Below are 7,404 nucleotides of genomic sequence, written 5' to 3'. Positions count from 1 at the left end.
ATCATCCCACAAATTAGTCACTAATTGCAAGTGTAAAATGTACCTTTGATGAGGGGCGGAAGGCTAGCTGAAGACAAAGCATAAGCTGACACCCCGCAACCTCCCCCATCCCCACTCCTGGATGGGATATGTGTGACATTCTTCCAGGAAGCTCCCAACTATCTTCATGTTAATACCTTGCTAGAGGGAAAAACAACCTAAACTTGACAATGGTAAGGCCTCAGATATCTTGTAGGTCCTCTTTAGCATATGAAAGTTCTTTTGAAAACCTCCCTCTTTTCCTTACCTCCCCCAACCCCATAGTATATAATCAATTGCTCCTCAATTCCAGTGCAACACTTTCTGCCCACGGGTCCTGTCCCCGTGCTCTAATAAACAACCTTTTTGCACCAAAGACATCTCAAGAATTCTTTCTTGGCCATTGGCTCTGGACCTCACCCCACCGAACCTCACATATATTCCAAAACCTCACGTGGTGCCCAATGTGGGGCTTTGAGTCTTTTCATCTGGACTCTGAGCTTCGGTGCAAACTTGGTGAGTGCTTTCTCTCTTCCTTTACTCTCATTCCAGGGGCCCTTCAGGGAGTACGGTCTTTTTTTTTTTTTTTTTTTTTAAAGATTTTATTTATTTATTTGACAGAGAGAGAGATAGCGAGAGAGGGAACACAAGCAAGGGGAGTGGGAGAGGGAGAAGCAGGCTCCCCGCAAAGCAGGGAGCCCAATGCGGGGCTCGATCCCAGGACTCTGGGATCGTGACCTGAGCCGAAGGCAGACGCCTAACGACTGAGCCACCCAGGTGCCCCCAAGGAGTACGGTCTTATTGGAACACTTTCATGCCCCTTGCTCAGGCTCCAATTCTCTAGCCAGTGGCTGGTCTATGGGGAGGAGAAAGCCTACCTTTTGACTGGAAGTTAGTACCCTGGCAGGGATGGTAATAAGACCCAGAAACTTCATGCCCTCTCTTTGTCCCTGTCCTTATACAAAGTTGTCTGGGCACGGGACAGCCACCTAAGTCACCAGGATGGCTGCCAATCTTAAGACTCCCGTGTGAGGGCGCCTGGGTGGCTCAGTTGGTTAAGCGACTGCCTTCGGCTCAGGTCATGATCCTGGAGTCCCTGGATCGAGTCCCGCATTGGGCTCTCTCCTCGGCAGGGAGCCTGCTTCTCCCTCTGACCCTCCCCCCTCTCATGTGCTCTCTCTCTCTCTCTCTCTCATTCTGTCTGTCTCAAATAAATAAATAAATAAATAATCTTAAAAAAAAAAAAAAGACTCCCGTGTGAGGTTTCCTCCTGATTGATCTAATGTGATTCCCTCCACATCCCTGGTCTAGCTGCTTCTGGCCACGGGACCTCCACTGGGAGCTGGCCGAAACCAGTACCCGATGGAATTAAAATCCAACTGGGAACCGTTTCCCAAGGAAGTTGGCTGAAGGGACCACATGTGTTGGAATGTCGTTTAGATCATGATGGATTTCTTTTTTTTTTTTTTAAGATTTTATTTATTTATTTGAGAGAGAGAGAATGAGAGACAGAGAGCAGGAGAGGGAGGAGGGTCAGAGGGAGAAGCAGACTCCCTGCCGAGCAGGGAACCCGATGAGGGACTCGATCCCGGGACTCCAGGATCATGACCTGAGCTGAAGGCAGTCGCTTAACCAACTGAGCCACCCAGGCGCCCGATCATGATGGATTTCTATCTTTACTGTTTGCCATCAATGTCCTCGACTAACTACTTTAAATTATAAAATTCGGCAATTCCCCTTGTAAAACTTTTCTAGTGTTCTCCATGGGTAAAAAATGGTAGGGCAATAACACAGCTTTCAGGGCATAGGATGGCATGGCATGGTATTTTAGTCCATTCACCAGGCACCCTTTCACAGCCACACCCAAGGTGGTGCAGAAACAGGTGGGGAAGGGAAGGCAGAAGGGGCCAAGTGCTGCCAGAAGGCAGAGAAAGGGCTCCCGGTTCTAGAGCTCATCAGCTCCCATGGAGGCACAAACGTCATGTTTTCCCACCAACAAGGAGGCAGTCCATGTCGGGCCAGAGAAGAAAGGCAATTTTCCCAAAACAAACAGTTTTGGGAAGGGGAGGGACGCCCGCCGGCATTCCTCTAGGGCCTTTTACCACAGGAATGACTTAGAGGTAAGGCAGGATGTTGATCAATTGTTTGAGGGAGGCTCTGGTCGCTTTTGACACACAAAACCTCTAACACATCTTGTGCCACCTGGGAAGGGGGGGAGGGGGATTTTGGTAAGGGACTTTCTCTACTTTTCCAGGAGCATGGCCTCAGTAGCCTTCTTCACTCCCCAAGGACTCTCCCTGAGATTCGGATTGCAAAATTTAAGAAAGGACTGATCTCCTGTAACACTGCATGGCCACAGTGGGATCTATCAGTTAGATCTCTTCTGCAGGAAACAGGGCAAATAGACAGAGGTACCCTAGGTCCACCCAGGCTTTCAGGGCTCTAAATCAGGACACAGACCTAAGGGCCTGTTGCAGAATGTGTTTGGCTAGTAAACTCCCTCCTGATATATTGGATAATTATTTAACTAAATAGGCCTCCTCTGAGTAGACCTAGGTTGCTGGAGGAAACACAGGCCAATCCAGATGAAGGGGACTCTTGACTCTTCTCTTTTATTGTTCTTCCTAATAGATGTGGGGGCTTCTCCCTCACTCATTTCCTGGGTTAATGGCTATAACGGGAGCCAACTTTGGTTAGTCTACCTCAGGATGGGGACTTTAAGGAATATTCCCAAGCAGTTGCCGAAACTGTTTGTTTTGGGAAAATTGCCTTTCTTCTCTGGCCCGACATGGACTGCCTCCTTGTTGGTGGGAAAACATGACGTTTGTGCCTCCATGGGAGCTGATGAGCTCTAGAACCGGGAGCCCTTTCTCTGCCTTCTGGCAGCACTTGGCCCCTTCTGCCTTCCCTTCCCCACCTGTTTCTGCACCACCTTGGGTGTGGCCTGCATAACTGGCTTCTGTACCATCCTCAGTGCCTCAGGCACCTTTGCTCTTCCTACCCTCTCTACCAAGGAGTGAAGAAGAGCACCCCCTAGACTTAACACTGCCCACTTCAGATTTCCCCACCAGTGTCTCAGGTAAAAATTGACAATCGGGAGCAAACTGACTTTCTTAAAAAAGATGATCTAGGTGGAAACATAATCGGCATTTTAAACTAATTTAAGTTCATTGGTTTAAGATAGACATGTCTTTAAGGTTAGCAGCATTAAATGTGAAACTTATTCTACCAAGATTTACTGAAGGTCATGGGGCACCTGGGTGGCTCAGTTGTTAAGCGTCTGCCTTCAGCTCAGGTCGTGATCCCAGGGTCCTGGGATCGAGCCTCACATCGGGCTCCCTGCTCCACAGGAGGCCTGCTTCTCCCTCTCCCACTCCCCCTGCTTGTGTTCCCTCTCTCATTGTGTCTCTCTGTCAAATAAATAAATAAAATCTTAAAAAAAAAAAAAAAGACTTACTGAAGGTCAAATGCGCTTGTGTTATTTCTGTTGCAATTTGTTATCAAAGAGATGACTTAAAATGATGGTTAATCTTGTCTATCTCAAAGTTTTGCTTGGATGATAAATGGGATTGAATTTGTTGGACATCTAGGCCTTTTCCAAATGAGATAAAAATACTAATAAAGCATTGAGTACTGGATGTAGGTTTGTGCTTTTGACTACTTACTGCAAAAACTAAGGATACTTGAGTCTGTTGGTAAACATGCTTTGTGCTTAACTGATTCATCAATTTGCCATCTAAAGTGCTCTGGTGTAATGATTCACAATTGGTTACTACTTAGTTTTCACTGGAGACTAAGTTTTCTAAGAGTGAAATTCTGCTAAATGTCATTAAGACTGATGAAAATAAGAAAAGCAACTCTGTATGTAGAAAAGTAGAGATATGTAAGAAAGATATAAGGAATGGGAATACATTTTTGTTGAAGGTAAAAGAAGGTAGTTTTGTCCTAAATAAGATGGTTGTTTGGAGAGAAATGGCTTGGGACAAAATCTGAATGCAAAAGAAAGTTGTAGAAAGTTTGTGAAGGGAAATCTTTGGAAAGGAATTTTACATGTGGTCAGGACAAACTAAGATCTAAATGAATGGATTTTAAAAAGTACAGTGGTATATAAGATTGAAATTCTCTGTTCAAAAGACAAAGCTTTTGGGCACCTGGGTGGCTCAGTTGGTTAAGCGACTGCCTTCAGCTCAGGTCATGATCCCAGGGTCCTGGGATCGAGTCCTGCATCGGGCTCCCTGCTCAGCAGAAAGTCTGCTTCTCCCTCTCCCACTCCCCTGCTTGTGTTCCCTCTCTCGCTGTGTCTCTCTCTGTCAAATAAATAAATAAAATCTTAAAAAACAAACAAACAAACAAACCCCAAAAGACAAAGCTTTCTTGAATAGTTGGTCTGCTCTTGATAAGAAAATGTAAAACAAAGGTTTTTTTTTTTTTCTTTTGTCTGCCCCCAAAAACCCAGTTTCTGTGTTTTGTCTATATCAGGTCTTTGATCCCTAATCCTATTTAGGCATGTGCTCTAAAACTTCCTAAGGTTTTAACAAACTTCCCAAGATTTAAATTGTAACTGAAGTCCCTTTAACTCATTAGGCCTTTTTATTTGGTTTGTTAAGTCACTCCCAGAAGTACTGTCAAACAAATGATAAGCCTTAGGTTACATTTGGGTAAATGCTGTAACTATTCCAGAGATGATATGCAGTTCCTAAAGTTTTAATATATTCTGGTGTGAGACCATCACTTAATATTTTGATTATTAAAAGTGTTATGTGTCACAGAAATAACCAGATTTCCTTGCCAGCCATATTGTAACCTCACCTCAGATTTTTAACCATGTTCATTTTTGAGTCTTTTGTCATTTATAGTTATTCTCTTATAAAATGGTTAATCTTCAAGGTGATTCATATAAGGTATTTTTGGAAAAATACAGGTATTCGATATCTTTAAGATTAAAACTGAAATAGGTAAGAATTTCCAGAACTAACTAAAGCTGCATTCAAACTAAACAAGAATAGTAACATGGGCCTAAGTGTATTGGGAAAAATGATTATAGTTTTTTTGTAACTCTTGGTTGAAACATTGCTGCTTCTTCCAGACTAAGAAAACCTTCTCTTAAGACATCACTGATATACAGAAATAATAAAACAAATTGAAGTATTTAACTTTTCTCTCTACCCTAAAACCTCTGAAATTCAAAAGGTCTATCAGTAAGTATTCTTTCTTCCATGGCAATCACTCCTTGTAACAGGACACCATTGGAAACATTCGTTATTTTACCAAGGCTTTGACTGGAATATCATATTTGAGAGAGACATGCAGAGACTCAGATATGACCAAACAGCTTTAAGGAACTAAGGTTGACTTTATGAAACCTTGAGCCATAAAGCCCGTTCGAAATGTTGGCCTGATACTTTGCTTGCAGAGTTCCCAGCAGCCTTACCAGGTGAGTAAAGAATGTCACTTCCTGGCAAGTGCAGGAACCTCAGGATATATTGGGGACCTCATGAGTTGGAATTTACCCAAATCTACAGATATTGCAGGCATGTCTGATGGCAAGCACTTGGCTTGGCTTCTGGCCTGGAGAAGCTACTAAAAGTTTAACCTAGAGATTCCTTATAAAAGTTCCAGCAAAGCAGATTCTAAAAGATCTAAATGATCAATCATTCTTGCTGAGCTTATGTAAATAATTAGACCAAGTTTGTTAAAATTGGACTTGTTTTGCAAACAAATTAGTCTTGATTTGGTTATCTCTGGAAATGATGGCTATTTTAGAGAGAGGAATTATGTTTCAATAACACATCTTTGCAGATGTTAAATCCTAGTTTTGGTTATTCTTAAATGTTTGCCTAAGCTAGACAACTTGAGGTAAACTTCAGAGAAATTGCCACAATAGCTCATGTATAGACAATCTTCTTGCTTGTTATTCTGTGGTGATCATACAGGACCCCGCAGGCAAGTGATTAATTAGGATTAATTCTCCAACAACTGTAACTCAACTATCACCTTGACCAGTTCTGTGTGGCTGGTATCACAAAATCACTCCTTAAAAGCCACTGAGTGGGGCGCCTGGGTGGCTCAGTTGGTTAAGCGACTGCCTTCAGCTCAGGTCATGATCCTGCAGTCCTGGGATCGAGTCCCGCATCAGGCTCCCTGCTCAGCAGGGAGTCTGCTTCTCCCTCTCCCGCTCCCCGCTCTTGTGCTCTTTCTCTCTCTCTCTCTCAAATAAATAAATAAATAAAATCTTAAAAAAAAAAAAAAGCCACTGAGTGTACCCCACTCTATGAGGTTAACTATGGACTTGAGGACATAATGGATGGCCCCACTTTCTTTATGATTGGATTGGATAATGTACTTGGGGATGCCCTTATCTCTTGACAAGTCTCTCAATTGCCAGTGATTCCTTAAAATTAGGATATTGTTAAGGCTGGACCTCAAACAAAGAGGGCTTCTTGATGGTTTTATTCCTTAGTCATATTTGTCCCAGGAACTATCTCTATTAAAATTATAAGTTGTAAAGTTATAAGTAGAGGCTTTAGCCAAGCATACAGTGACCACCTTTAAGTATGACATGGCAGTCAATTATATGACTGGCTCCTACTGGACCCAAAGGCTCTGTGGCTCTAAATTGTGGCCATGGCTTCCCCCAGGCTGGATAGGCCGCTGTACTCTGGGTTTTGCCTGGGTGCATGGACACATTATTGAAACCATTACCAACCCTTCTAACCTTCCAAATTTAAAACAATGTTGGACATGTTCTGTGTCTCATTGGTACGACCACCTAGCATCCATCTTTGTTTCTTCTTTGAGATTGGAGGATATTCTTTGGCACATGGAAGCTCTTAATAAGTATATGGTCAAAGCCCTAAATGACACTCAAAATAACATTTCTCTATTAAATACTAAAGTAATACAAATGCGTGAAGAAGCTTTACAAAATAGAATGGCATTAGATGTTTTAACTGCTATACAAGGTGAAACTTGTGCTAGCATAAAAACAGAATGCTGTGTATACATTCCAGATTACCACAGAATACTTCTGTGTTTCTACCTGACATGAATACTCAAATTGGCACTTTCAGTGATCTCTTTCCTTAAGTGATCGCTTTAAAATCCTAGACTAGAGGAAAATTATCAAAGGTCAACTATCAAAGGTCTTTTATTCAGGCTTCTCTTTCTCATTATAATATTAACCTTATTTTGTTGTCATTTCCGGTGTCTCCCTGCCTGGTGCCAAGACTCCTTCACTGCCATAACTTGCAGCTGACAGCTGATCCTTTCTACTCAAGGAGGTTCATATATGCTGTCTGCATTGGATTTAGCTGTCTCCCCCTTTCATAACTCCCCTGTATGTTCTCCAGCTGACCAATATTGACCCCTAGGTAGGGACATCTCTAC

Source organism: Mirounga angustirostris, unplaced genomic scaffold (genome assembly GCF_029215605.1).
Source record: "Mirounga angustirostris isolate CCGP_5_RB_7025 unplaced genomic scaffold, mMirAng1.0.hap1 SCAF_6, whole genome shotgun sequence".
In the NCBI taxonomy this organism is placed as follows: Eukaryota; Metazoa; Chordata; class Mammalia; order Carnivora; family Phocidae; genus Mirounga; species Mirounga angustirostris.
This window is presented reverse-complemented; position numbering follows the sequence as displayed.